Here is a 25528-nt window from a genome sequence, read left to right as displayed (position 1 = left end):
GTTTTAGCTGAAGATGGTATTTAAGCCCAAGTTCTAGCCACCTCTGTGAGTTTACTCATCCCTGAGTTTCTCCAATGTATATAAGTGTGTGTGTGTATATATATATATATATACACAAACACACAATAAGTGTATATATCTATACAATGCATATATGTATATATATATCTCCAATGTATATATGAGATGTACATGTTAATCAGCCTCTGTCTGTTTTTCTCTTGTCAATCTGCCTTTTGTAATAGGGGCCCCAGCTGAGAACCTAAAAGGGTAGAGGAAAAATATTTTTCCCTCTCCTAGAAAGATATATTTAATGGCACAATATTAAAGAGGATGGGGTGGTGGGGATGGTACCCAGGGCAGAGGGAGAGAGGGTGACCTATAGAGAAAAAAGAGACCATGTGCATCTTTATGATGGGAAGGAAGAAGGGAGGTATGCAGGTAAGTGTATAAACTTGGGGGTAAGAGTTGAGACGGTTCCTAACAGTGGTTTCAAATTTCCCTAGGATGTAAAAGAGGGAGAGTCATTCTTTGACAGGCAGGGGAATAGAGAGAAGGCTGGGAGAAGGCTGGAGGATTTGAAATTGTTGGGAATGTTTTGAGAATTCAGAGAAGAGGAGGCTGAAAAGCTCATGCCATAAAGGAAGAGAGTCGCACGGGGGACTTTATTATACAAGTTAAGACATTCTTGCATCGAAAGACAGCACAAAGAGAGTAAAATATAAGCTACAAGGGGGGAGAAGATATTTTTAACACATTTAACTCTCATTGTACTAGCACCTAGAATATATAGAAATCTTTCAAATCAATGAGAAGAATAAACAATAGAAAACTGAGCAAAGATCCAGCAATCCCACTACCTTGTATATATCCAAAGGGAATGAAATCAGTGTGCTGAGGAGGTGTCTGCACCCATGTTATTTTCAGCACGATTTACAAAGCCAAGATGTGGAAGCAAACTAAGTGTCCATCGACAGATGAATTGATAAAGAAAATGTGGCACCTATACACAATAGAATACTATTCAGCCTTAGAAAAGAAGGAAATCCTTCATTTGGACAATATGGATGGAAGTGGAAGACTTATAGTAAGTAAACTAAGCCAGTGACAGGCGGATGAAGCTGCATGATCTCACTCATATGTGGAATCTAAAAAGGTTGATCTCATAGGAGCAGGGAGTAGAACAGTGGTCGCCAGGGTCTGGGGGCGGGTGGGGCTGGGGAGATGTTGGTCAAAGGATGCAAAATTTCAGTTCGACAGGAGGAATAAGTTCAGGAGATCTATTGTATAACATGATGACTATAGTTGATAACCATGTATTCATTCTTGAAAGTTGCTAAGAGACTACTGGGGAGGCTGAGGGAGGAGGATCACTTGAACTCAGTCATTAGAGACCAGCCTGGGGCAACATAATAAGAAGGTGTCTGTAAAAATAAATAAATAGGCCAGGCGCAGTGGCTCATGCCTGTAATCCCAGCACTTTGGGAGGCCAAGGCGGGCGGATCACAAGGTCAGGAGATTGAGACCATCCTGGCTAAGACAGTGAAGCCCCGTCTCTACTAAAAATAAAAAAAATTAGCCAGGCTTGGTGGTGGGTGCCTGTAATCCCAGCTACTCGGGAGGCTGAGGCAGGAGAATGGCGTGAACCCGGGAGGCCGAGTTTGCAGTGAGCCGAGATCGTGCCACTGCACTTCAGCCGGGGTAACAGAGCAAGACTCCATCTCAAAAAAAAAAATAAATAAAAATAAAAAATAAATATTAAACAAACAAAAAAGAAAATTGCTAAGACAGTAGATTTTAAGTGTTCTCATTACACAAAAATGACATGTATGTGAGGTAGTGCCTGTCAATTAGATTTAGCCATTCCACAATACACATATACTGCAAAACAATATGTTGTACACAATACATGTATACAACTTAAATTTGTCAGTTTAAAAAAAGTGAAAATCATCATTATACAAGATGAAAGAAGCCAGACACAAAAGGCCACATGTTATATGGTTCTTATTTACATGAGCTGTCGAGAATAGGCAAATCTATAAAGACAAAGTAGATCAATGGTTGCAAAGGACTGGGAGGGGGTGGAAGGGTGGGAAGAGCAGCTAGATGGTTTGGGGTTTCCTCTTGGGGTGATAGAATTGTTCTAAAATTGACTGTTGTGATGGCTACACAATTCTGTATACATGCTAAAAACCATGGGGGAAAAAACCTGAGCAAAAATCTTGAGCAGGCACTTTGCTAAAGCGTAAACCCAAATGACTAATAGATATCTGCAAAGATGCTTAATATCATTCATCATCAGGAAAGTAAAAATGAAATCCACAATGAGACAACACAATTTAATCAACAGACTGGCCAAAGTAGGGAAGTCATCACTTAGAGGGGTGGGCAAAGATTGTGTATTAGTTTCCTACCGCTGTAACGAATTACCACGATCTTGTGGCTTAAACAACAAAAACCCACAGTCTTATGCTTCTAGAGGTCAGAAGTCCAAAATCAGTCTCACTGGGACAAAACCCAGGTGTCAGCAGGGCTGGTTGCTTCTGGAGGCTGGAGGGGAAGCTGTCTCTGTGGCTCTTCTACCTTCCACAGGCTGCAGGCATTCCTTGGCTTTAGTCCTTTCCTCCATCCTCAAAGCCAGCAGTGGAGCATCTTCAAACATTTTCTCTCTTTCTTCTTTTATTTTTTGAGACAGGGTCTTGCTCTGTCACCCAGGCTGGAGTACAGTGATGCAATCATGGCTCACTAAAGCCTCAACCTCCCCAGCTCTAGTGATCCTCCCACCTCACCTCTGGAGTAGCTGGGACCACAGGTGCACACCACCAAGCCCAGCTAAGTTTTGTATTTTTTTGTAGAGACAGGGTCTCACTATGTTGCCCAGGCTGGTCTTGAACTTCCACAAGCGATATGCCCACCTTGGCCTCCCAAAGTGCTGGGATTACAGGTGTGAGCCACTGTGCCCAGTCTCACTCTTTCTGGCCTCTGCTTCTGTCATCACGTCTCCTTCCATGACTCAAACCCCTTTGTATCCCTCTTGTAAGGACCCTTGAGATGAGATGACCCATCTGAATAATCTCAAGATCCTCCACTAATCACATCTGTAATGTCCCTGCTATCATGTAAGGAAACATACTCACAGATTCCAGGGATTCAGACACAGACATTTGGGGGGTCGTTATTCTATAGAAAACAATGGGACATTTCCCAAGAGTTGAACATGTGTATTGCGTACGACCCAGGAGTTGCAAATTCCAGCCTACGTTTGGGGAACTCTTGCACCTGGGCACCAGGAGACAGGTACCCAGTACTCCCTGGGTCTATTCCTCATAACCCTCTGATCTTGCCTCCTTTTATTCTTGGCCACACTTACTCTTCTCCAGCCACACAGGCTGCTCTGGAATGAGGAATTGGGCCAGCTTTTGTCCTGGTTTCTGGAAGGGAGCCTCTAAATCCTTGGAATTTCCCCAGTGACAGGAATGTCTTTGTTATTTCTGGTGGGCACCTCAGACCACATCTGAATTTATGCCAAGATGGCTCAGAGTGGGGCTGGTCAGGCCTGAAAGACCAACCCCGTGATTAGAGGGTGGGCCTTGGAGCCACATGCTATCATCCCAACTTCTGGGAAGAGGAGCTGCAGCGCAAAGCACATGGTGCTGGTGGCTCAGTCATGCCTGTGCAATGAAGCCCTGGACACAGAAACCCAACTCTAGACACACAAGCTGAGGTGAACCTCTCTCATCAGCAATGGCTTTTGCATGTTTTTACCCACGGATGTGTCAGGATGGTGATGTCCTTGACTCCCTGGGAGAGGCCATGGAAGCTTTGCATCTGGGACCCTCCCAGACCTCGTCCTTTGAGACTTCTTCATTTTTTTTTGAGACTCTTCTTGTGGCTTGTCCTGACTCGGCCCTTTCTGCTATGGTGAAGCTGCCGTCATGAGCAGAGCGCTGCCTGAGTTCCAAGCGTGTTCCAGTGAATTCCACTTGAGGGGGACCCGCTAAATTTGTACCCAGTTGGTCAAAAGTGCAGGTGGCCTGGGGCCTCCAAATTTGTGGTGTGTCTCTCAGTGAGGGCACTCTTAACCTGTGAGGTCTGGCCTCGGCCTGGGGAGTCAGGCTGCCCTGCATTGCCCAGGCCCTTCTCCACTGGTCTCAGTGTGGACCCACCCACCGCCCCCTTGCACAGGCCCCTCCCTCTGCTGGAGCTATCACTGGACAGCTGCACAGCACTGTCCTCACCCCAAGTCTCCACCTACATATCAACTCAGGGCTGTGTAGCCTCTACCCTGGTACTTTTCACCTTCTCTGTTTTTCATTCCCAGTGAGTGCTTACCACCCTCTAACATAAAACACAATTTCCCTGTTTTTTCCTGCTCATTGTAGTCAGCCACCTCTAGAATACCCCTGTGGGAAGGAATTTTCATCTGTCTTGATCACTGCTGTATCCCCATGCCTAAAATAGTGGCCAGTTCACAGTAGATACTCAAGAAACATTTGTTCAGTGAATGGATGAATATTCATAACAGCTTTGTTCATAATAGCAAAAATATGTCAATGCCCCAAATGTCTATTAGCAGTAGATTGGATAAATGTATTACAGTGTGCCTTTAAAAGTTAATTAGTTATTTAAATGGACAAATAAGCGTTGTATGTATTTATAGTGTACAATGTGTTATATTAAAATATGTATACATTGTGAAATGGTGAAATCAAGGTGGTTAACATATGCATTACCTCATATACAACTTTTTTGATGGTGGGATACTACAGAATACAGTAGTCTCTCCTTAGCTGTCCCCTCCAAGACCCCCAGCAGATGCATGAAATTGCAAATAGTACCAAAGCCTATATATACTATTTTTTCCTATACATATATATCTATGATAAATTTTAATTTATAAATGAGACATAGTAAGAGATTAACAACAATCACCAATAATAAACAAAACAATTATAACAATATACCATAATAGAAATTACGTGAATGTGGTCTCCCTCTCTCAAAATATCTTAACTGTATTATACTCACCTATCTTTAGGCTCCAGTTGACTGCCAGTGACTAAAACATGGAAAGTGAAACCCTGCATATAGGGGCAGGGGGAGGTGCTGTATTTCCATTGAGTACCAAACAATAGTTGGCATAAATGAACAAGAGCTACACCCATCAACATGGGTGGATTTCACAAACATAATATTGATGACACAAACAAGTGACAGTAGAAAGAGCTTGAAACCGTTCCCAAAAGTTCAAAACCCGGCATACCTATCTAGGGGTGGAAGTTTAAGGGGTTAGGGAAATAAACATCGGGATAGTGGTTACCTCTGGGAGGAGGTGGTGGGGAGGGCTTGTGCCCCACTGCTTCACCCCAGTCATGGGTTTGCTCCTGAGACTGCACATCTACATTTCACAGTTCTTCAGTATGTAGGACATATTTCACAATTAAAAAAAAAAGAGAGAGAGACAGGAACATAGCAGGATGACAGAGTAGTGTTGAGTTCTCTGTTCCACAGAAGAATTTATCGTGAATTTGGCATAATAGCAGGACCCTATGATATCCTCTACAGCAGGAGTCCCCCCACCCCAAGGCCACAGACTGGCACTGGTCTGTGGTCTCTTAGGAATGGGGCCGCAGAGTGGGAGGTGAGTGGGTAGGCAAGGGAGCATTCCCGCCTGAGCTCTGCCCCCTGGCAGATCAGTGGGGACATTAGATTCTCATAGGAGTGTGAGCCCTATTGTGAGTTTTGCATGTGAGTGATCAAGGTTGTGTGCTTCTTATGAGAATCTCATGCCTGATGATCTGAGTTGGAAAGATTTCATCCTGAAACCACCCCCCAAACCAACTCCCCTGCCACACACTGCCCTGTCTGGAAAAATTGCCTTCCATGAAACTGGTCCTTGGTGCCAAAAAGTTGGGGACCACTGCTCTACAGTGCTGAAAACCTAATGGGAGACCTGGAGAAGGCAGAGTTGGATTCCTCTGTCACAGGAATTCTGCCAGGTGGGAGACATGAAGGTAAAAGGAACAGGGAAATGTAGGGTATTGGTATGGAATAACTGAAAATCCATTCTGTGGAAACAAAGCTGAATGAACTGGCATGTGGAATCAGGAGGGGGAAAGCTGAAATCCTGGGAAGAGCTGGTCTGTGGGGGCTCAGCGATCTAGAGGACCTGGTACAGTCAATGATCCATGCTGCCAACCAGTGCCATGGTGGTGATGGGTCTACCTTGGAGAGATCTTGAAGGGGGAGCACATTTTGGGCAGGACAATATCTGTGTCACAGTAAACAGTGGGTGTCTGAAGTGTCATTGATGTACAGGTTTTAGCTTCCATAGCCAGCAGAAGTTCCTCTACCTCAAAGCCCCAAAGGAAGCAACACTCAAAGTACTGCTGCGTCCTGCTGTGCAGATATCCTTGGAGATGTGCCTCCCATCCCCCCTTTCCCTGGATCTGGTGGCCAGAACACCATCCTGCAGAAGAGTGCCTGCCAGGTAAAAACAGAGGTGGTAAAAGGAGGTTGAAAACCAAAAACTCATAGGCAACACCTGAATGAAAAGCGATGAGAAAGTATTCACAAAAGCCCCCTAATTATATTGGAGGTTAAAAATTATTTTTTGGCTGGGCATGGTGGCTCACGCCTGTAATCCCAGCATTTTGGGAGGCCAAGGTGGGTGGATCACTTGAGGTCAGGAGTTTGAGACCAGCCTGGGCAACATGGTGAAACCCCATCTCTACTAAAAATACAAAAAATTAGCTGGGTGTGGTGGCTCGCACCTGTAATCCCAGCTGCTAGGGAGGTTGAGGCATGAGAATCGCTTGAACCCAGGAGGCGGAGGTTGCAGTGAGCCGAGATTGCACCACTGCACCCCAGCCTGGGCAATAGAGCGAGACTCCATCTCAAAAAAAAAATTAGTTTTCAATTTACATACAGTAAAATTCACTCTTGTTGCTGTGCAGCTACTTTAAATCTTGACAAATGCATAGTCATGTGACTGCCACTACAAATCAAGAAACAGGGACACTCTTCATGGTGCCTAAACATTTCCCAATGCTCTAGCCAACACTTTCCCCTACTACTTGTTCCTCGCAGCCACTGAGCTGTTCTCTATCTCCACAGTTTTGCCTTTCTAGAATGTCATATAAAAGTTCAATGGGCTGGGGGTGGTGGCTCATGCCTGTAATCCCAGCACTTTGGGAGGCTGAGGCAGGTGAATCACGAGGTCAGGAGTTCAAGACCAGCCTGGTCAAGATAGTGAAACCCCATCTCTACTAGATATAAAAAAAATTAGCCAGGTGTGGTGGCAGGAGCCTGTAATCCCAGCTACTCGGGAGGCTGAGGCAGGAGAATCACTTAAACCCGGGAGGTGGAGGTTACAGTGAGCTAAGATTGCACCACTGTCCTCCAGCCTGGGAGACAGTGCAAGACTCTGTCTCAAAAAAAAAAAAAAAAAAAAGTCCAATGGATCATTTGAAGTCTGACTTATTTCACTTAACGCATCTGAGAGTTATTCAAGTTGTTGTATTGAATAATGGCTTGCTCCTTTTTACTGCTGAGTAGTTGTCCATTGTATGGATATACCACACACAGTTAGTTTATCCAGTCAGCCACTTTTGGGTTGTTTCCAGTTTGGGACCATACTGGAGATTTTCAGACACCTCTCTCAGGAACTGATAGAATATGAGATCCAATTAATTAACAATATAGAAGATTTGGCTTTGATTAACCAACCTGACTTAACTGAAATATACAGAATATTCACTCTTTTTCAAGGGCATATGCGGCATTTATCAAAACAGAACATATTTTGGGCCATAAAGAATGTATCAACAGATTTCAGAAAATCTCTGCCTGATGTGTGATTAAATTGGAACTCAGCAGCAGGAGTGTAGCTAGAAAATCCCCTAATATTTGGAACTAAGCAATGTCCTTCCAAATAAGTCATGGGCCAAAAGAGAAGTCAAAATGGAAATTTAAAAGTCTCTTGAGCAAAATGATAGTGAGAAAAAAACACCAATTGTGAGAGAGAGTAAAGCAGTGCTTAACAAGCAGATATATAGCTTTAAGTCCATAGAGTAGGAACGAAAGCTGAAAACCAATGAACCTACCCTCCAACTTCAGAAACTAAAAAGGAAGAAGGAAGGAATGATAGAAAGACAGTTAATACTCCCCCAAAGGAGAGCTACAAACACAATGAAACTAAGAGCAGAGATTCATGAAATAGAAAGTACAACAGAGAAAGCTGAACAAAGTCAAGAGTTGTTTCTTTAAAAAAAATTATAAAACTGACAAAACCCTAACAAGACTGATCAAAAAAAGAGAGTGAAAAACACAGATGTCCCCAATATCAGAAGCCAAGTGGGACATAGCTACAGATTCTACAAACATCTGCGGGATAATATAAAAGATGTTATAAACAACAATATGAGGATGTCAGAAAATCTGAAAATTTAGAGAAAATGGGCAAAATCCATAAAAAACACATTTTGCAAAAGTTACATAGGAAGAAGCAAATAATCTACATGGTCCTATATATTAAAGAAAATGAACCTGTCATTAAAAACCTTTCTACAGTGAAAATCCAGGTGCAGAGAGCTATTAATATTCTCACTGAATGGGTGTATTCTTATTGAAAATTCATGGAGCACAACTTTATGATTTTTGTCTATGCAAGTTATACTTACAAAAAATTATCCTTGGGAGGCTGAGGCGGGAGGATTGCTTGAGCCCAGGAGTTCGAGGCTACAATGAGCTATGATTGTGCCACTGCACTCTAGCCTGGGGGACAGAATGAGACCCTGTCTCAAAAAAAAAAAAAAAGCTATAAAAGTTTACTTAAAATGAGTAAACAAATAAATAATACGGGGAGTGGTAGGTGGGCATACAGATGAAACAGAATTGGCCATGTATTGATAATTGTTGAAGTTGGGCCATTGAGTTTATTGTATATACCTTTTTAGCTGTTACTATTATAAGCGTTTAAAATCTTACATAATAAAATATTGTTTGTAAAAAATAGTAAGATCATATTACTTTGTGCAAAACCCTCCACCTCCCTCTGAGTCAAAGCCACAGAGGGCTGATGGCTGGCCAGGCTCTTCGCGATATGGTCCACCTGGCAGCTCCTGCAGGCTCCTCTCTACCACACTCACTCATCTCCACTTGGCCTCCTTCTAAGGCATCCTCCACCTCAGCGCCTTTGCATGTACTGTTCTCTTTGCTGAAAATGTTCATTCCTCGGATTCAGCATAGCTTGCCTCAGTTAGGTCTTAGCTCAGATATGATCCTTTCAGCCAAGATTTCCCTGATCACCCAAAATAAAATCCCCAACCCAGCAGGGAAGGGTGGTGGTGAGAAACTACAGTTCTAGCTACTCATGAGGCTGAGGCAGGAGGCTCACTAGAGTCAGGAAGTTCCAGGCTGTAGAGCATAGTGATTGCACCTGTGAATAGCCACTGCACTCCAGCCTGGGCCACACAGTGACACCTCCCCTTAAAAAATAAAAAAGAATCCCCCACCCTACAAGCTCCCCTCCCCCTCTCTTCGCTGGCTCCCTCTCCCTGCTGGGCCTCTCTCTGGGATCTGCAGCATCTGACACATGAACTATTTATGTGTATTTTTATTCACTGCCTACTTCCCACAAGAATGCAAACTCCAACCAGACAGAGACATTCACAGCCGAATCCCAGTGCCCCATCTTACACCTGGCATACAGGTGTTCAAGACACAAGGACTAAGTGCGTAAGCAAGGTCCTCAGCCTCTTCAAGGGGTGCTGTGGGGCTCCTCCCCATTTTTTCACACAGACCCCTCCACCTGGGGACTTCGTCGCCCCAGACCTGTTTCTCACTGGCCCTCGTCTGACTGCCTGCAAGAGTCACTCCGGGCCACCCTGGGGTCAGGCCACAGGGTGTCCGTTCAAGAGAAGGTGACCCTTCAGAGCGACAGGAAGTTCCAGTGGACGCCAGAAGACCTGTGTCCTGCTTTAGTGGTTCTGAAATCTTTCAAGGTGGCTTTGGAGCCTTGCTCTGCCACTTACCGGCTCTGAGACCCTGCAGGGTAACCGCAATCCCTGTGCATCAGTTTACTAACCTGTCCAATGGGAACAAATCCACCACCGACCTTACAGGGCGATTAAGATGGTTAAGGGGAGTGACCCAAGGGGCCAGGACTTGCCCACAGAAGGGCTTTCACCGTCTGATTCCACTGACAAAAATTTTGCCAGCTCTGCGGGAGTCCCCAGAGGGCCTTTTAAATGCGGTGGCCGCATCGCCTCCTAGCTTGTCTGCTGCCTGATCCTTTTTTTTTTTTTTTTTTTTTTTGAGACGGAGTCTCACTCTGTTACCCAGGCTGGAGATCTCGGCTCACTGCAAGCTCCATCTCCCGAGTTTACGCCATTCTCCTCCCTCAGCCTCCCGAGTAGCTGGGACTACAGGCGCCCGCCACCACGCCCGGCGAATTTTTTTTTTTTTTGTATTTTTAGTAGAGATGGGGTTTCACCGTGTTAGCCGGGATGGTCTCGATCTCCTGACCTCGTGATCCGCCCGTCTCGGCCTCCCAAAGTGCTGGGATTACAGGCGTGATGCCTTATCCTTTTTAAATGAAAGCCTGGCCGCCCTCTCCCGGCGCCCGCCCTGTCCCAGTGCCCTCTGCTCGAGCCCCGTCCCGCGCCCTACCTCCCCCTGCACCTTTGCCCCGCACCCTCCTCCCTCCGCGTCCCGCGCCCGCCCGCTCCCCCGCTCCCCGCGCTCTCGCGCCCGCTCCGTGCCCGCTCGGCGCTCGCTCCGCGCTCGCTCGCTCGCTCGCTCGCGCTCCCCGGCGCCGGCTGCGGAGGGAGCTGCTCTGCCCGCAGCTGGCGCAGCGCGGGGGCGGCCGCGGGTGGGCGGGTGCCGCGGGCCCGGGCGCCGAGCATGAGCCGCCGCCGGCGCCGGCCGCGCGCTGCTCGGGGCCCGACTGCGGCGCGAGGGCGGCGCGGGAGCGACGCTGGCCCGGACCGAGGTAGGCAGCGGCCGCGGACCCTCAGTGCCTCGGGACCCCCGCCCGCGCCTGGGGCCGTGCCCTCCGGTCGCCGGCGCGGGCAGGGCGCGGCGTGCGCGGGCCCGGGGTCCCTCCCGGCGCGGCCGTCGTGGGGCCGGGGCGCGGGGCGGGGTACGCGCGCGGGGAGGGCGGCCGGGATCCCGGCGCGCGGAGTTGCTGAGAACTCCGCCCCGGGCTGGACGGCGCCAGGACCCCCTGCACCCTCCGCCCCTTCAGGGCACCTGGCGGGCCGGGCCGGGCCGGGCCGGGCGTGGCAGGAGCGCACGCGGCGGGCGGGCGTGGGCACTGCGGGCAGGTTCGCTGCCCGGGGCCTGGCGTGGGGGTGGGGGCTGGGGAATCGGAGGAGCTCAGGGCTGCGCAGTTGGAAGTTTCCATTTGCTCTTCTGCATTCTGGGCCCCGCCGTGGTATCTCACGCCCTTGCTGTTTGGCGAGGAATTGGGGCTTGAGCTCTGCATTTAGGGGAGAGGGCCAGGGCCATGCCAGGTGTCTCCCTCTCCCTGCTGGGCAAGGGTCGTTTGAAGGACCACGCTCTCTTTGCCCCAGGCCTTGCCGGCCCCAGGGACGGGGCAGGTGCAGCTGGTTCTGGTCCGAGGGTCGGTGAGTGAGAGGTGGGGGCGGGAGTCTCCTGCTGTGTGTGGAGGGACGCGCTGGCAGGTTCCTGTGCCCTGCATTTCTGGCTGCCTCTGGGTGCTGGACCTGGTGGATATTTACAGAGAGGCCGCTGCCTGCCTCTTGGGAGCCACCTGGGGGCAGAGACCTGGTGGTGGCCGGGGCTCCCTCCCTCCCTGCTCAGAGCAGTGAGCTTCTCCCTGGTTCACCCTCCCCACCACTGCTACTCTTCTCCCACTGTCCTGCGCAGGAAGGGCCCCGATGGCCGTCGGCCGCAGGATCCCGAAACACAGGAGTCAGGCTGGGTGCAGGGGAGCCTCCCAGAGGCCTTGGTTCCCTCTGTCCCCCCAGGGTTCTCCCGCCCCCTCCGGATGCAGTCTTGCCAGCCCAGCCTGTCCACCTCGGTGCCCTGGACTCTAAGCGGCTCTAGGGGGCCTCCAGCCGAAAGGCTACAGGTCTTGATTCGTGAACTACGGGCAGGCTGCAGGCTTCTGAGACTCAGTTTCCCCATCTGTAGACTGACACGGTTTTGATGACCTCTGAGGACATTTCCACCCTGATGTCCAGTGACACTTTGCTTTGGAACCTCAGGACCCCAGCCCAGGAAGGGGAGATCCGGAGCAGGGGGACATGGAGGACCTTGGCTGGATGGCCAGGGACACGTGGGTGGGTTCTCTGCCCCTCCAGCCAGTGTGTGTCCTTAGGGCTGTGGGTGGTAGTGACCCAGCGAGGCGGGTGCAGCAGGCCCACACGCCCTGCTCCTGAGAAGGGCATGAGCTGTGTGGATCTCCCAGGCTCTCAGGTGAAGTAGAGAAGCTGTGTCCTCCTGCACATGCCCCTGGGTTTGCGAACCAAGCAGGTATCCCAGGTGTGCCTTGGCCTGAAGGCCAGCCAGTGAGTTTGTTTTTCTCTGGGAGGCATCTTCGAGCTGCCAGCCGGATGGCTCCCTTCCACCTGGCAAATCGTGGAAATGGAACAGTTCACACAGAGCAGAGGGGTTTTTTGGTGTAACTTAGCAACTGCAGGCAGGGGAGGAGGAGGAGGAGGGAGAAATGGCATTTGTGCTGGACAGTGGCTGCGGTGGGGAGAGCCACGCACACAGTGGCCCCCAGCGGTGGGAGGGGCTGGCCAGGGAGGAGAGTGAGTGGGCACTGGGACAGTGTGGCCAGGAGCCCCTGAGCACGCTGGTCCCCACCTGTAGAATGATGCCAGGGGCAGGATGGGACAGCTTTGGTTGGCCTTTGGTTTTTGGCAATAGAACCGTGGGTTTCACAGAAGCCCTATTTGTCAAATAGGTCAAGTGAAGGTGCTGTGCCAAGGCAGGGATGGGGGCAGGGGGTTTGGCCCCCCCACTGTCCTCAGGAGAGGGGCTGGTGGAGGGATGCTCTTCTCTGCATGGCCCACCCCAGGGGAGGGGCGCTGGGCTGCTGGGGGTAGGTGCCAGGGACATAGCAGATAGCAGATGGGGAGGAGACTCAAGGCATTCTCCCCCACCCCTCCCTGCTGCCCCTTGACGGACCCTCCCTCCCCTTCCCCCTTTTTCTCCTGAGGCCATCTGCTTGGGTCCGGCACTCTGGCTGCTTTTCTCTTGGAGCTTCCAATCTGCCTCCTGTAACTCCCACCCACTCCAGCCTGCCTCCCGGCTCCTCTGCCCTCCCCTGCCCACTCCCTGCTGGGGAGGATGAGTGTTTACCTAGCAAGGGTGTGATGTGCGGAGGGAGGGGACTGAAGTGGCACTGGTGGGCTGACAGCCATATAGGAGGGCCTCTGATACCCACTGGTGGATTGCTGGGGGTGTCAGAGGCCCTCCCCTATGGCTGTCAGCCTGACCTGTGGGGGTCCAGAGAGGGCTCACTGCCCACTTTTTTGGTGTATCCCTGTCGCCACTTTTTGGGCACAGAGCCTGGGGCTGTGGGTATGTTAGAGTGGGCTCTGGGCCGGCCCAGAGTGGCGAGCTGCCAGGAACCCATGCACAATGTCCCTGCGCGCTGGGACACCAGGAATTCCCCAGCTAGCAGCCCGGGAGCAGGGTTTGGGAAGGTCAGCTGGTATGGCCAGCAGTGGCTTGGCGGGCACTGTGTGAAGGGAAGCCCGAAAGCCCCTCGGGGTCCTGGCCTGCTCAGAGTGGGAGAGGGGCTCTGGCCTCAGGGCTCACCACCTGGGACAGGCTGGTAGAGGCTGCTCCAGGCACCATGACAGAGGGCTATGAGGGGTGACCGGCCAGGAGTGGACAGGTGTGAGGACTCAAGCGGGGCCTGTACTGTGATGGACGGGGTGGGGGTGTGACTGCTGCTGTGGCCACCCCTGCCCGGTGGACCATGGAGAGGGAAGCCAGGCAGGGAGAGTAGTCAGGTTGTCCCGGCTCTGCTGCAGCGCCTCCCAGGAAGCACATGGGTGCCTTTGGGCACAACTCAGGACGACACCCAGTGATCCTGTTCTGGGAAGCTTCTCCCCACCTGTGGTTGCCCGCCCTGCCCTGGGCACTGCCCGGGCTGGGGTAGGGGCTGAGCTGCCGGCCTGTGCTGCCCAGGGCAGCCAGCAGGGGCTCCGAGACCTGCTTGTCTCTTGTGAGCTGGCTGTGGGGTTCTTTGTGAATTCAGGGAGCAGAGGCCAGCACCAGCTTGAAGAAGAGAGGCCTGGGCTGGGACTCTAGACAGAACAGCCCAGGGTGGGCACTTCATACGTGGGTTGCAAAGATGTGGCTGTCCGGTTGACAGGTGCTTTTCCTTTTTTAAAAACAACGAAACTTGCTCAGCCGTCCCCACCCTGGTCGCCTGTGCGGGCTGACTTTGAAGACATGTTCTCTGCTCACTCTGAATCCTCACTTCCCACTCACTCCCACCCACGCCAATCTGCACACACCTCCTTCAGTCCAGGGATGTCTTCTTGAGAGGCCGTGGATGTCCACTGCCTTGTTCCCAGACACCCATTTCCTGGGCTTGGCCGGCCCCTGGTTCTCCTCCTCCCATCCTGGGACACTCAAAGTCCCTGTTCCTCAAGACCTGGGCTCAAACCCTCTACCCAGCCACAGCATCTGTTCCCTCCTCCGTGCTGATCCGGTTCCAGCTCTCATCAGCCCCCACCTGTCCTCTGGGTTCTGTCAGTGTGTGAGCCTGCTGGACGCCTCCCTGGTGACGATGCACATCATCATGCCCCTGAACCTTGCCTGCCCCAGGTTCCCCATCTGAGCAGGTAGGCAGCTGGCTCTCCCTCACCCCCTCTGCCAGCTTCCCTTTGCCTGGAGTTGTCAGCCAGTCTGGCACACCCCACTCTAGACCTCTCTTCTGCCCCTTCTGCCTCTCCCTGCTCACTGCCACCTCTGTGGGCCGGGCCACCATCCCCTGGCCAGGACATTTGCAGTGGCCTCCTTACCCAGCAGTCTGTTCCCCTACTCAGGGCATGGCCTCTGCTGGGTCTCCCTCCTGCCAGGAGGCTCCCAGCCTTCCTTGGGTGCCTTCCTGAACTTTCCTGCTGTGCAGGGGGCCCGGGGCTGCTCTGCAGCAGCCGCCTTGGGTGTACTTGTCTATGATCCCCTGGGGTCTAGTCTGCACCAGGCCTGTTGGAGCCCAGCCACGAGACAGTGGCTATGCTGGCAGATTCAGCGAACATCCGTGGGAGGTGCATGGAAGTGCCTGAGCCACCGTGCATGGTGGGGCAGAGGTACCTGGCCTGGGCCACGTTGCTGCACCCACGCCAGGGAGAGGAGAGGAGAGGGAAGCAGACCTGAGAGCTCTGGGACAGTCTGGGGGGCTGGTGTCTGGGGTCCTGGACCAGGAAGGAATCCTGGGGGGTGGGGCTGGGAGGCCAGCACCCTGTTTGTTGTCACCACCACTTCTGTTTCTCCAAGTGTCACCCTCAGACTCTACCTTGAAGAGAGAGTTCTCCCTGGATCTGGTTGCCATGGCAACGCTGTTAACAAAGAGTAGCTTCCGTGGAGGAGGCTGGCGGGAGCTGGGAGAGGAGAGGGGGCACGTTCTGATGGTTTATCAGCAGGGCTTGTTTCCCCACCCCCACCAAGGCTGCCCAAATCTGGTGGACCCTCCCCCACTCTCTCTGCCCATGGGGCTCTCCAGGTCTCTGGTACCCAGACCTGCCAAATGTGAATGTCAGGCGGCCTTGAGTGCGTCCGGGTGTGTCCTGGACCCCAGCCACAGCTGGGGCACTGGGGCAGGCCTCCTCCTTGGGGCCTGGGGAGACATGCCCAGCCACAGCACCAGGTACTTCCCAGGATGAGGATCTGCATTTTGTCCCTGTACAGACGCAGACTCCAAGGTCTAGATTTCTCCTGCCTGGACTTCTCTGTAGGCTAGTTCTGTGCCCAGCTTTTTCTGGCCGGTGCTCTGAGCATGCCCTGTGAGCCCTGCTTCTCCCAGGGCTGTGGTCTGGATGAAGGTAATGTGCAGCCCCGAGCCAGGCTCTGGGTGAGAGCTGGGCAGCCCCGGCTTTGCTGGCTGAGGAGAGGAGGGTTGGCCCCAGTTGCTAGGACCCAAGCCTCTGCCCTCAGAGCTGGGGGAGGAAGGGTGGGCTGGAGGCAGGGTGAGTGGACCAGCTGGGAGGATGGGGCTTGGATGAGGTTGGGAGTTCTGGGGGTGCCCTGATGCTTTCATGAGTTAATTACTCAGAGCAGGCAGGGGGCTGCATCAATTATTCATTTTATTATTGCTGTTAGCAGTGGGTGGCTGGATGAGAAGTGGAGTCCCCCACTGGCCAGGCCAGGCCAGGTGAGCATTGGTGGCACCTGGGAGAGCCCAAGTCCTGCCCACACTGTCCATTGCAGGCAGGGCCCTTCCTGCTCAGCCCCGCTAGGGGGACAGGGCCTTCTATGCCCCGTGCCCCTCCCTCCTCTGGCCTGGGTGTCTCTGGGAGCTGGGCTTACCTTGACCAAGCTGGAGTGAGTTAGACCTGCTGTGAGGTGACCTGCAGGTACCTGGGCCAGATCAACTGCCCTACGGGGAGTTGTGGTGGTGGAGAGGGCTGATAGTAAACTGTGCTGGCAAGTATGGCCAGGGGTCCCAGCTGTTCTTCATGGAAAGGCCACGGCAGCCAGAACCACTTCCCAGAGGGGGCGGGGCCGAGGGGGAGGGCGCTCCCACATGGGTGGGGCCTGGAGGGGAGACCCACAGCTGCGGTCACCAGGCACAGGCTGAGCAGTCAGTGCTGGCTCGGAGATGCCCGCACAAATGTCAAAGAAGCTGCTATTCGGGCCAAGTGTTCCGACTACAGTGCAATTAAGAGAGAAAGTGATAACAAAATAGATAACTCTAAAAGAGTCGTATATTTAGAAAATTTGAAACGCATGTTTGAATGATGGGTCAAAGAAACAATGGAATAGAAAGTTTGGGGTTAAATGATAAAAATAGAATGCTGTGCGCTGTGGATCATGGCCGTCGAGGGCTACATGCCCTGCTGCCTGCTGACGTCTGGAGAGCCCAGTTGTACAGGAGAAGTCCACGCCCAGGTGCCTTCCTTGGCTCCCGCAGTGGGAAAGGTGGGAGGGGGCGGGACAGTGGCCAGGCCTCCTATGGGCACGGGAGTCTGCCTGCTGGGGTCCTGAGAGGGGGGCGGACCCTAGCTTCTCCGTGGGGTCTGGGTCTGGGGAGCCACTTGGCCCTGCCCGTGGGGACCAGGGTTCCACAGTGGCTCTCTGGCCTGCCATAGCACCCAGGGTTGGACTCCAGGGCAGCACAGTGTTCTCAGCCCTGGGCAGGACGCCAGATGCATCCGGTGGTACACCGAGTGCAGAGCTGTCTTATGTGAGGCGACTGGGGACGCTGTCAGGGGAAGACACAGGAGGGGATCTCCAGGACAGCACCAGTGCCAGGCAGGGCCCAGGTTGCAGAGTGGAGAGGAAGGAGCAGCAGGTGTGGGGAGGCTGGTGCCCTCGGTCCACCCTGCCGGTGCCCAGGCCTGGGTGTGGTGTACAGTCATGTGCCTGGGGGCTCTGGGTGTACACATTCATTCTGGGTGTGTGCATTTATACCCAGGTGCTGGGAGGGCCCCTGACCAGCCTACTGTCCAAGGGCTCTGCTGGGCGTTTCACTGACATGTGACTTAATGTGCCTCTTTTTGATGCCAGCATCATTACACTGATTTTGCCAATGAGCCTCTGGGGTCTGCAGAGAGGGGCAGAGGCAGAGGTTGAGGCCAGGTTGCTCCCATGCTCTAGGGAGCATGTTAGCAGGTAGTGTGGTTCTCTGGTGCCTCCCTTCATCTCTCCGAGCCTTCCTGCCGTCCCCGCCCTGCCCCTCCGTCCAGCTCCTGAGCTGGCCATCCCCCTTCCTGCCTTTGTGAGTGGTTTCCCCTGCCTGTGTGCCTCCTGAATGCACACTCCCACCTTGGGGCTCGGCTGGATGGCCCCAGTGGGGAGCACCTCCACCTCCTGGAGGTGAGGACGCCCCCCTCCTCTGGCCTATTGAGCCCCTGAACGTGCAGCGGTGGCACCTGGCTTCTGAGTGCTTGTTCTGTGTCCTCTCATCTCGTTCCTGCCTGTGAGGGCTATGACTTAGTGCTTGGGCTGGGGATTCTGATAGAAGGGGTTTAGAGAGGGTATGCTCTCAGGAGACATCTGTGTGGGAAGGACAAGCACCATGCAGGGAGGGGAGGAGGCTGGATAGAAGTGCAGTTGCAGCGGAAGTCTAGCCTGATTCCATGGGGACTCTGGAGTGTCAACTGACCCCACAGCTAGCCTCCCTCTGAGGCAGGGGAGTTGGAGTCAGGCCCCTGCACTGCTCAGCCCTTGGATGCTGGCACTCCAGTCTTCTGCAGAAGGCTGCAAGTGTGGATGGCTGCTGCACAGCCCTGGGGGAATCTGGGTAGGGCCCAGCTGCAAGTCCCAGGGGGAGCTGCTACTACCCCCAGACAAGAGGCTACCCGCTGTGCTTGCAGGCCCTCAGCTGGTCCCTGGGGCGCTCAGAATGCAACCTCAGGTCCAGCCTGCTCCTGCATCCCACAGCACTGCCACACTGCATGGATATCTGTCTTCCTGGGGTCACTGTGAGTGTCTGTGGGTTCTTCTCTGTGCTCCTGGCTGCCAGCCCTGGGACCAAGTGTTGTGCTGGCATGAGGAGCTTTGTCTGTTTGTCCAGTGAAGGACTGACTGATGGTCATGTTGTCAACCCTGGGCTCAGGCTGCATTGGCCAGAGATGGGGGAACCAGAGACCAGGGCCAGCCCCAGGCCAGTGAAGGCAGTGCAGGGTGGGGAGCACTGGCCGGGGAGTCTGGGGCCTGCACATCAGCCCCTGCTGCAGCCTTCTCTCCACTCTGGCCCCCAGCTGTCCTTCCCAGGCCTGGTGGTCAGGAGGCCCATGTGCCCAGTGAGCTCTTCCAGCTTGCCAGGAGGGCCAGCCCAGGTGGCAGCACATGAGCTGCCCTGAGAGCCCACCAGGCATGAAGAGGCTGTGCTGAGTGGGTGGATGGTGGGTGTGGGTGGCACAAAGAGGAGACAGAGGCAGTCCTGCTCCTAGGGGCTGGCCTGTGGGGCATCCATCCAGCAAGCCTGCAGCTCAGCAGCTCACCCAAGCCTGCTAGGCTCTCTGAGGCTCCCTGCTGGTGGTGCCCCTCGGCCCACCAAAACTGAGCTGCTCTCCTCGTCCCAAGGGACCAGCCGCCTGCTGTGGCCTGCAGCTTTGCCCCAAGGAAATGCACTTGTCCTCTGGCGTCAAGCGCAGAGTGGCAGATGGCCCTGAGGTAGGTGGGGCACTGGGTTGGCCATGAAAGAGGAGGGCAGGTGGCATGGGGCAGGGGAAGTGGTGACCGAGGCTGGACTTCACCCTCCTGCTGCCATATTAGGAGGGGCGACTTCACCTTCCACAGCCCCCTCACCTCAGCCTCCTGAGAGGCCAGGCCAGCCATGGGGTCCTCCCGCTCACAGAATCTGTCACCTCAAGATGAGACACTCCATACCCACCCACTCAGATGATGCAGGCTGCAAAATTGACTTAAACGAAACTGCGCCTCCCTATCTTTCAATGAAGAGTTGACTGGCGCAGGGTTCTGGGGGCTCCAGCAGGCAGACCTCCATGAGGGTACCCCTCCCCGAAGCTGTGAGCCACCTAGTATAGAGGCAGCTTTCGCCTGAGATCCTGAATGGGGAAGGAGTTCACCCCAGATGCCCACTGGAAACCTGCCCAGCCTAGTTGTTTTCTGAGCTTCCTGTAAATGTAACACTGGAGGCCCTCATGTCCTGGCCCAGGCAGCTGCCTTCCCCTGCCTCGCCCTGTCTGTCCTCTCCAGGCTGCAGCTGTCTGCCTCGGCCAGAGCACTGGCTGCCTGGATGGTGGGAGGAGTGTCTGTCAGTCCTAGGGGACACACCTTTCCCCGGCTAGTGGGGACAGCCATGCACCCCTGTGGGAGCCCAGGGGAGAACCCCTGGCCTCAACCAGACAATATACAGCACATGTGAAAATGGTCAGTGCAGCGTAATGCAGGGCCAGGGCTGGCTCTGGAGAATGTGAGTCCCAGGCCTGCTTTCGAATGGGGAGGGCACTGCTGACGGGACCCTGGACCCTGTTGTTGCCCATCGCTGTGTGCAGTCACTACCCCCTGGGGAGGCCCGGGGGAAGCGCAGGGCACTACAGGGTCTGAGAACATCCCCACCCTCCTAGGAAGGAGAATGTAGCTTGGTGGAACCTGCCTGCAGGCCAGATGGGACTGAGGTGTGGAGGAGAGGCCCCCGGGCGGCAGAGGCAGAACCAGTCCCAGAATCCTGCCTCCTGGGCGGGACCTGTGCTCCTCCTTCCCCACCAAACACTGCATGGGTGGGACTCGCTGGGCAAGGCCCCATGTGGCTGATGAGCTGCCCACCTGGTGAGGGGTGTCTAGACACAAGTGGGCCCAGGGTGGGCATGCAAATCATCACCAGTGTGTCAGCGAGGCTTGGAGGGGTCAAGAGTCCTGCTGGTGCTGATAACGAGAAGTGGCCAGTCCAGGGTGTGAACCCAGGCCTCATGGCTCCTCCCCCTTGCTGTGACCTCTGGAGCCATGTGAGGGACTCTGCAAGGTGCTGCTCACCCTCACCCCCACCTGAGAGATGGACTCAGGCAGAACCACTGGAGAGTGGAAAGTTGACCTGGGGAGAGATGTCGGATCACAATCTCACCCACTGCAGGCCATGCACGCCAGGCATGGCCCAGACTCTGGGAGTGCAGACACAACCTAAAAATAGACAGAAATGAGCCTAATGATTCTGGAAGGAGGGAGAGGTGCCAGGAGGGAGCGATGAAGGCAGTCACCCTGGGAAGGCCAGGTTTGGGCAAAACCATGAAGGGAGGAAGGGGGTTTCCGGTTGTAGAGGAAACAGCTGGGCCCCAAGATGGACTCATGCCGGCAACCAGGGAATGGCAAGAAAGTCGGGGGACAGAGGCCTGGGGTTTCATGCCACCTTCACGGCTCATCTGTGTCTGTGTGCAGATGGCACGAGTGGGGGCACTGCTCTGTGGCTGTGGTGTGCGCTGGTCCACACCAGACACATCCTCAGCCCCAACGTGGAGAGAACCAGGGACGGGAGACTGTGTGGGGGAAGCGGCTGAGGTCCAGAGTCGCACTGAGTGTGCAGTGCCCTGGAAGCCGAGAGAGGTAGCCCATGCATTACAATGTGGGCAGGGATCCTGGAGAGGCCACTCTGGTCTGCGTATTTGACCTGCTGCACCTCACTTTCTTCACCCACCTCCCTTGGCTATTGATTCACCACCCCCTCCACCCCCAACCAGCCCTTTCTTTCGCTGAGGTTCCTGTTCCTGTTCTTCTTTCTGCCTGTGACAAGCCGCTCAGCCCTTGTCCCATCTCTGAGCACATGGTCCAGGGAGGACACAGCCAGTCACAGCCGGATCAAGAACCAAGCTCCGCACTGGCTGCCTGGATGCAGGCTGCTGTGTGTTCTGGGTAGGGGTTGAGGGACTCCAGCAGCACCTGCCGCACCTGCCCCCGCCTGACTTGTCTTGTCCTGGCTCCAGGCCCCCTCAGCATCCTCACTCCACCTGTGGCTTGTGGGGCACAGTGTGGCCAGGACAGTCATTAGCATGGGCTCCCTGAAGTCAGTTCACTCTGGGTCCCCTGGGGGCCTCCTGCTGCACAGTGCTCCCCCTAGGCTGGGGATGGCCTCTGTCTAAACACTATGGTAGCTCTAGGGGGCAGGAGAGAGCAGTCAAGCTGAGAGGGCCTCCCTGATCACAGGCGTGCAGCTTTAGCATTGTTGGCAACCAGGGGAGGAAGGAGGGCATTGGAGAAGCCCAGACCACACTGCACCCCCACTCTAGACTGGTGCTCCTCTGGGGGAGTGGGGTGCCAGTGGGCAGACAGCGCCAGGAGCCAGCCCAGAGAAGCCAAGGGTGACAGGTGCCCAGGAATGGCCACACACCCACCACCTGGTGGTCCTGAGCCAACACTCGTGCCTACTCCCACCCCAGCACCCCCAGCCCTGGCTCCAGGGTTCCCCTGACATGGGAGTCTGGGTTTTGGTTTTAACTCTGGCCCTGACCAGTGTCCTGTGTCCTTGGACAGACACTTCCGGTTTCTGGCCTCAGTCTGTGCTGCTATGAAATGCCAGTGACACTCCTCACCTCCTCAGAGCGGTGGCTGCAGAGGGTACATGGCAGAGCTGTGATGTTCCTGTCCTGCTCCAGGTGCAGGCTCTGGGCAGGGCTGTGAGACAAGGAGTGAGGAGTGTGCCTGCCCCCAGAGCTTGCAGCCTAAGAGGAGGTGGGGGCAGCTGTCCCCAGCCTTTGGATGAGGGTGTAGCCCTGGGGCTGGGTCAGGACAGTGGTCAGCTCTCTCACCTCAGCCTGCCCCACTGTCCAGGATATCCTGGAGCCGTCCAGGCCCAGATGGCAGTGGGTGGGGCAGGAAGGAGCGATGCTGAGTGGGCAGCCTAGGCGGGCAGGGCTGGGCGGCTTGGCCTAGGTGGTGTGAGGGGCCTGGAGGGCGCTGGGGCCTGGGTGGGGCCGTGCAGCATAGTGACTTTGGGAGATTTCCTGGATCCTGCTGTCCTTCCTGCTGGGCATTCCCACTGCACCCAAGCCCGACACCGGCTGGAGGGGCTGGGCTGGTGGGGCTGGACTCTGCCAGGCAGTGACCAGGTGGTGGCTGGGGCTTCCCGGAGGTGCTGGAAACCCCACACTTCCCGGTTTCCTCTCCAGATGCCTGGGAATGGGAAGCCTCTGCCCGGGAGGAAACTCCCCAGTGTTCCCAGCCGAGTGTGTCAGGAGTGCGGGGATAGAGGAGCCTCCAGTGGGCCCTGGGGCCACCAGCTACACAAGGAGGTCCCAATGTCAGACCCAATGGAGTCACTGGTGTCATTGCTTGTGTGCCATAAAGGGACTGTCTCCTTTGTTCCCTCCCTTTAGTCAGGGATTATTCTGGGGACCCTAGGAGGAGCCCCTGCTTGGACCCCTGCTTGGAGCTCATCCCACAGAGACCCGTTTTACCTCTGAGCTACAGCAGCGGTTTCCATCCTTGCCTGTGAGCACAGACACTTGCTCAGGGAGCACAGCCTTATGGACTCCCAGCCCCCACCTAGCCCCCACCCAGCCTTCTGCCAGCAGCTGAGGCCCAGAGGCCGGGTGTCACTGCGCTGTGACCTGGGTGTGAAGGTGTCAGTTCCGGGCCCTGCAACAGTAGACCAGGTCCGGGGGCGGGGGTTAGCGGTGCAGCAGTGAGGCCCGAGGTGGAGAGGGCAGGCAGGACCAGCAGGAAGAGCACAGCCCACAGGGCGGGAAGGTCTGGGCCAGGCCCAAGGAACTTGAAGGATAGGTGCCTGTTAGGAAACCCGTGCCCTCAGCAGGAGGGCCAGTGCCCCACCACACAGATCTAAGGGGGCAACAAGTAGAGGCCGCCAGCACTGGGGGGTCTACCTACATGGCCCCTTGCAGCCCTCCATGGCCCCACAGCTGTCCTGGTGCCACTGGCACATTGCAGTTCCCAAGAGGACGCTGAAGGCCCCCTCTGTTTGTCTCCCACCCTCCCTGAAGTGTCCTGGCTCCAGGGTTTCCTGCAGGGGATATTTTCCTGCAGCCCACTTCCTTGCACAGCTGGGGTCACAGAGCACAGCCCTGGTGGGAGGCCATCCACCGAGCACTGGGCCTGGCATGTGAGTCTCCGTCTGCCCTCTGTGGGCCTGAGGGTGGGGAGGATGGTGCCAGACCCCATGGGGAGGCAGGCCTGCCCCAGGCCCAGCTTAGGGGCACTGCCGGGTGAGCCCTAGAGGGGTCCTGCCCCTGTGGTCTGTGCCTGTGGCCAGCCGGCTGGTGCTCAGAGCAGGGTGGGCTGCCCCTGCCTCTTATTACTGCTGCAAAAAAGTCCCACAGATGGAGCTGCTTCAGCACCACATGCTGCTTATCTCGGCCAGTAGGTCAGAGGCTGGGTCGGGTCTTAGGGGCTGAGGTCAAGGCGCTGGCCAGCCTGCCTCTTCGGAGGCTCCAGGCAGAATCGTGGTCACACAGGTGTCTGTTGGTAGAATCTCATTCCGTGAGGTCCCCGTCCCCTGTGGGATGTTGGCCCCTGAGGGCCCCTAGAGCCTCCCTCTGGGCCTTGTGTGAGGCTCGCTACATCTTCGAGCCAGCCACAGGTGTTGGGTCCCCTGACGCCACCATCTCCCTGACCCTGCCTTGTCCTCACACTTTCTCTGGCTGCAGCGGGGAAAGGTTCTTCAACTTTAAGGACTTGTGAATACAATGGGCCCACCCAGGAGAATCTCCCAGCAGCCTCAAGAGCCTCTGCCTAATTACACCTACAGAGTCCCTTTGGCGGGAACATTCCCAGGTTCTGGAGATCAGGCTGTGGGCATATTTGGGGGCCATACCCACTCTTGAGAGCCTAATCCCTCACATGAGGTGAGCAAGGCAGCCCTCCCCTGGGATTTGGGAGTTTACAGTCTGGAGAGCTACAAGGACCCCAAATCCACACACAGGGTAGTTTGGAGGTTGTGGCACCCGCTGAACACATCAGGATGAGGTGGTGGGGGGTGTGGGGTGGGTGTCAGGAAGGCTGGACCTGGCCAGGCCCCTCCTGCAGGTGGCCTTGCTACGGTGGGCGTGGAAGTGTGTGGGGGCACCCCCGCCTGTGGGCCCTCCCTGGGCTGGGTGTGCACAGCCCCTTTGTCTGGGGCATGGACAGAGGAGACCATGGGGGTTTGCCCACGATGGGCTCCTTTGAACTCGCTGGTCCTGAAGGCGTGGGGTGCGGTGCTCTGTGAGGAGAGCTGGGGTTGTTGGCAGCAGATTGTGGGTTCCAGTGGGGTGCGGACAATGAGTGCCAGGGTGCAGGGGAGCGGTTAGTCCCAGTGGGTCTGTGTCGAGGGTGAGCAGGAGGCACAGGGGCCTCTCTCGGGTGCTGCCTCCCGCCGCGAGCCAATCACTGGGTGTGCAGCAGAGGGAGCCTGCAAGCCTCTGTGGAGGGGCTCTGTTGCCAGTGGGAGTCAGGTGAGTTTGGCAGCCGAGCCCTGAAACTGGGTCCTCTGTCTGTGCTAAAAAGCCCCTGAGCTTAGGACATGTGAGGGGAAATCAGACCTTCAGAAAAGAAAGTGCACTGCGTCTGCCTCACATTCAGGTCCCCTCCCTTCCTGGGAGTCCATGGCTAAGCAGAAGTCAAGGGCCTGGCCAGGCAGTTGGGTTTGGAAGACAGAGTCACTGACTACCCATTAATGCCCTGCCCTTCCTTCCCAGGCAGGCCTGCCTACTAGAAAGAGCTGCTGGATGCCGAGCCCCGGCCTGTCCCGCAGCCCCGTAGCCCACCCCTTCCTCCCTGCCTTCCAACTCCAAGTGCCTGGCCAGGCCCTTGACTCCTGGCCTGGTTCCCCTGCCCACCTAGTCCTGGCTGTGGAGAGGTGGGTCTGCTGGTCTGTCTGCTCCTTCTGGGGTGCACTGCTCTGTGTCCCACCTGCTGACACCCT

The 25528-nt window shown here is 55.1% G+C and overlaps 1 protein-coding gene across 1 annotated transcript in view; it reads left to right on the top strand.

The window, feature by feature from the left end:
• Positions 1-10779: 10779 nt before the first annotated feature.
• Positions 10780-25528, top strand: part of RASGEF1A (RasGEF domain family member 1A) — a 72550-nt gene continuing 57801 nt past the window's right edge. The window contains exon 1 of the mRNA XM_003312542.6: positions 10780-10996. The gene's annotated coding sequence lies outside the window, so the exon portion shown is untranslated. The remainder of the gene's footprint in view (positions 10997-25528) is intronic.

The sequence above is a fragment of the Pan troglodytes genome, chromosome 8 (genome assembly GCF_028858775.2).
Source record: "Pan troglodytes isolate AG18354 chromosome 8, NHGRI_mPanTro3-v2.0_pri, whole genome shotgun sequence".
NCBI classification, from domain to species: domain Eukaryota; kingdom Metazoa; phylum Chordata; class Mammalia; order Primates; family Hominidae; genus Pan; species Pan troglodytes.
The sequence above is the reverse complement of the archived record's forward strand: the minus strand, read 5'-3'. Positions and strand labels throughout refer to the sequence as shown.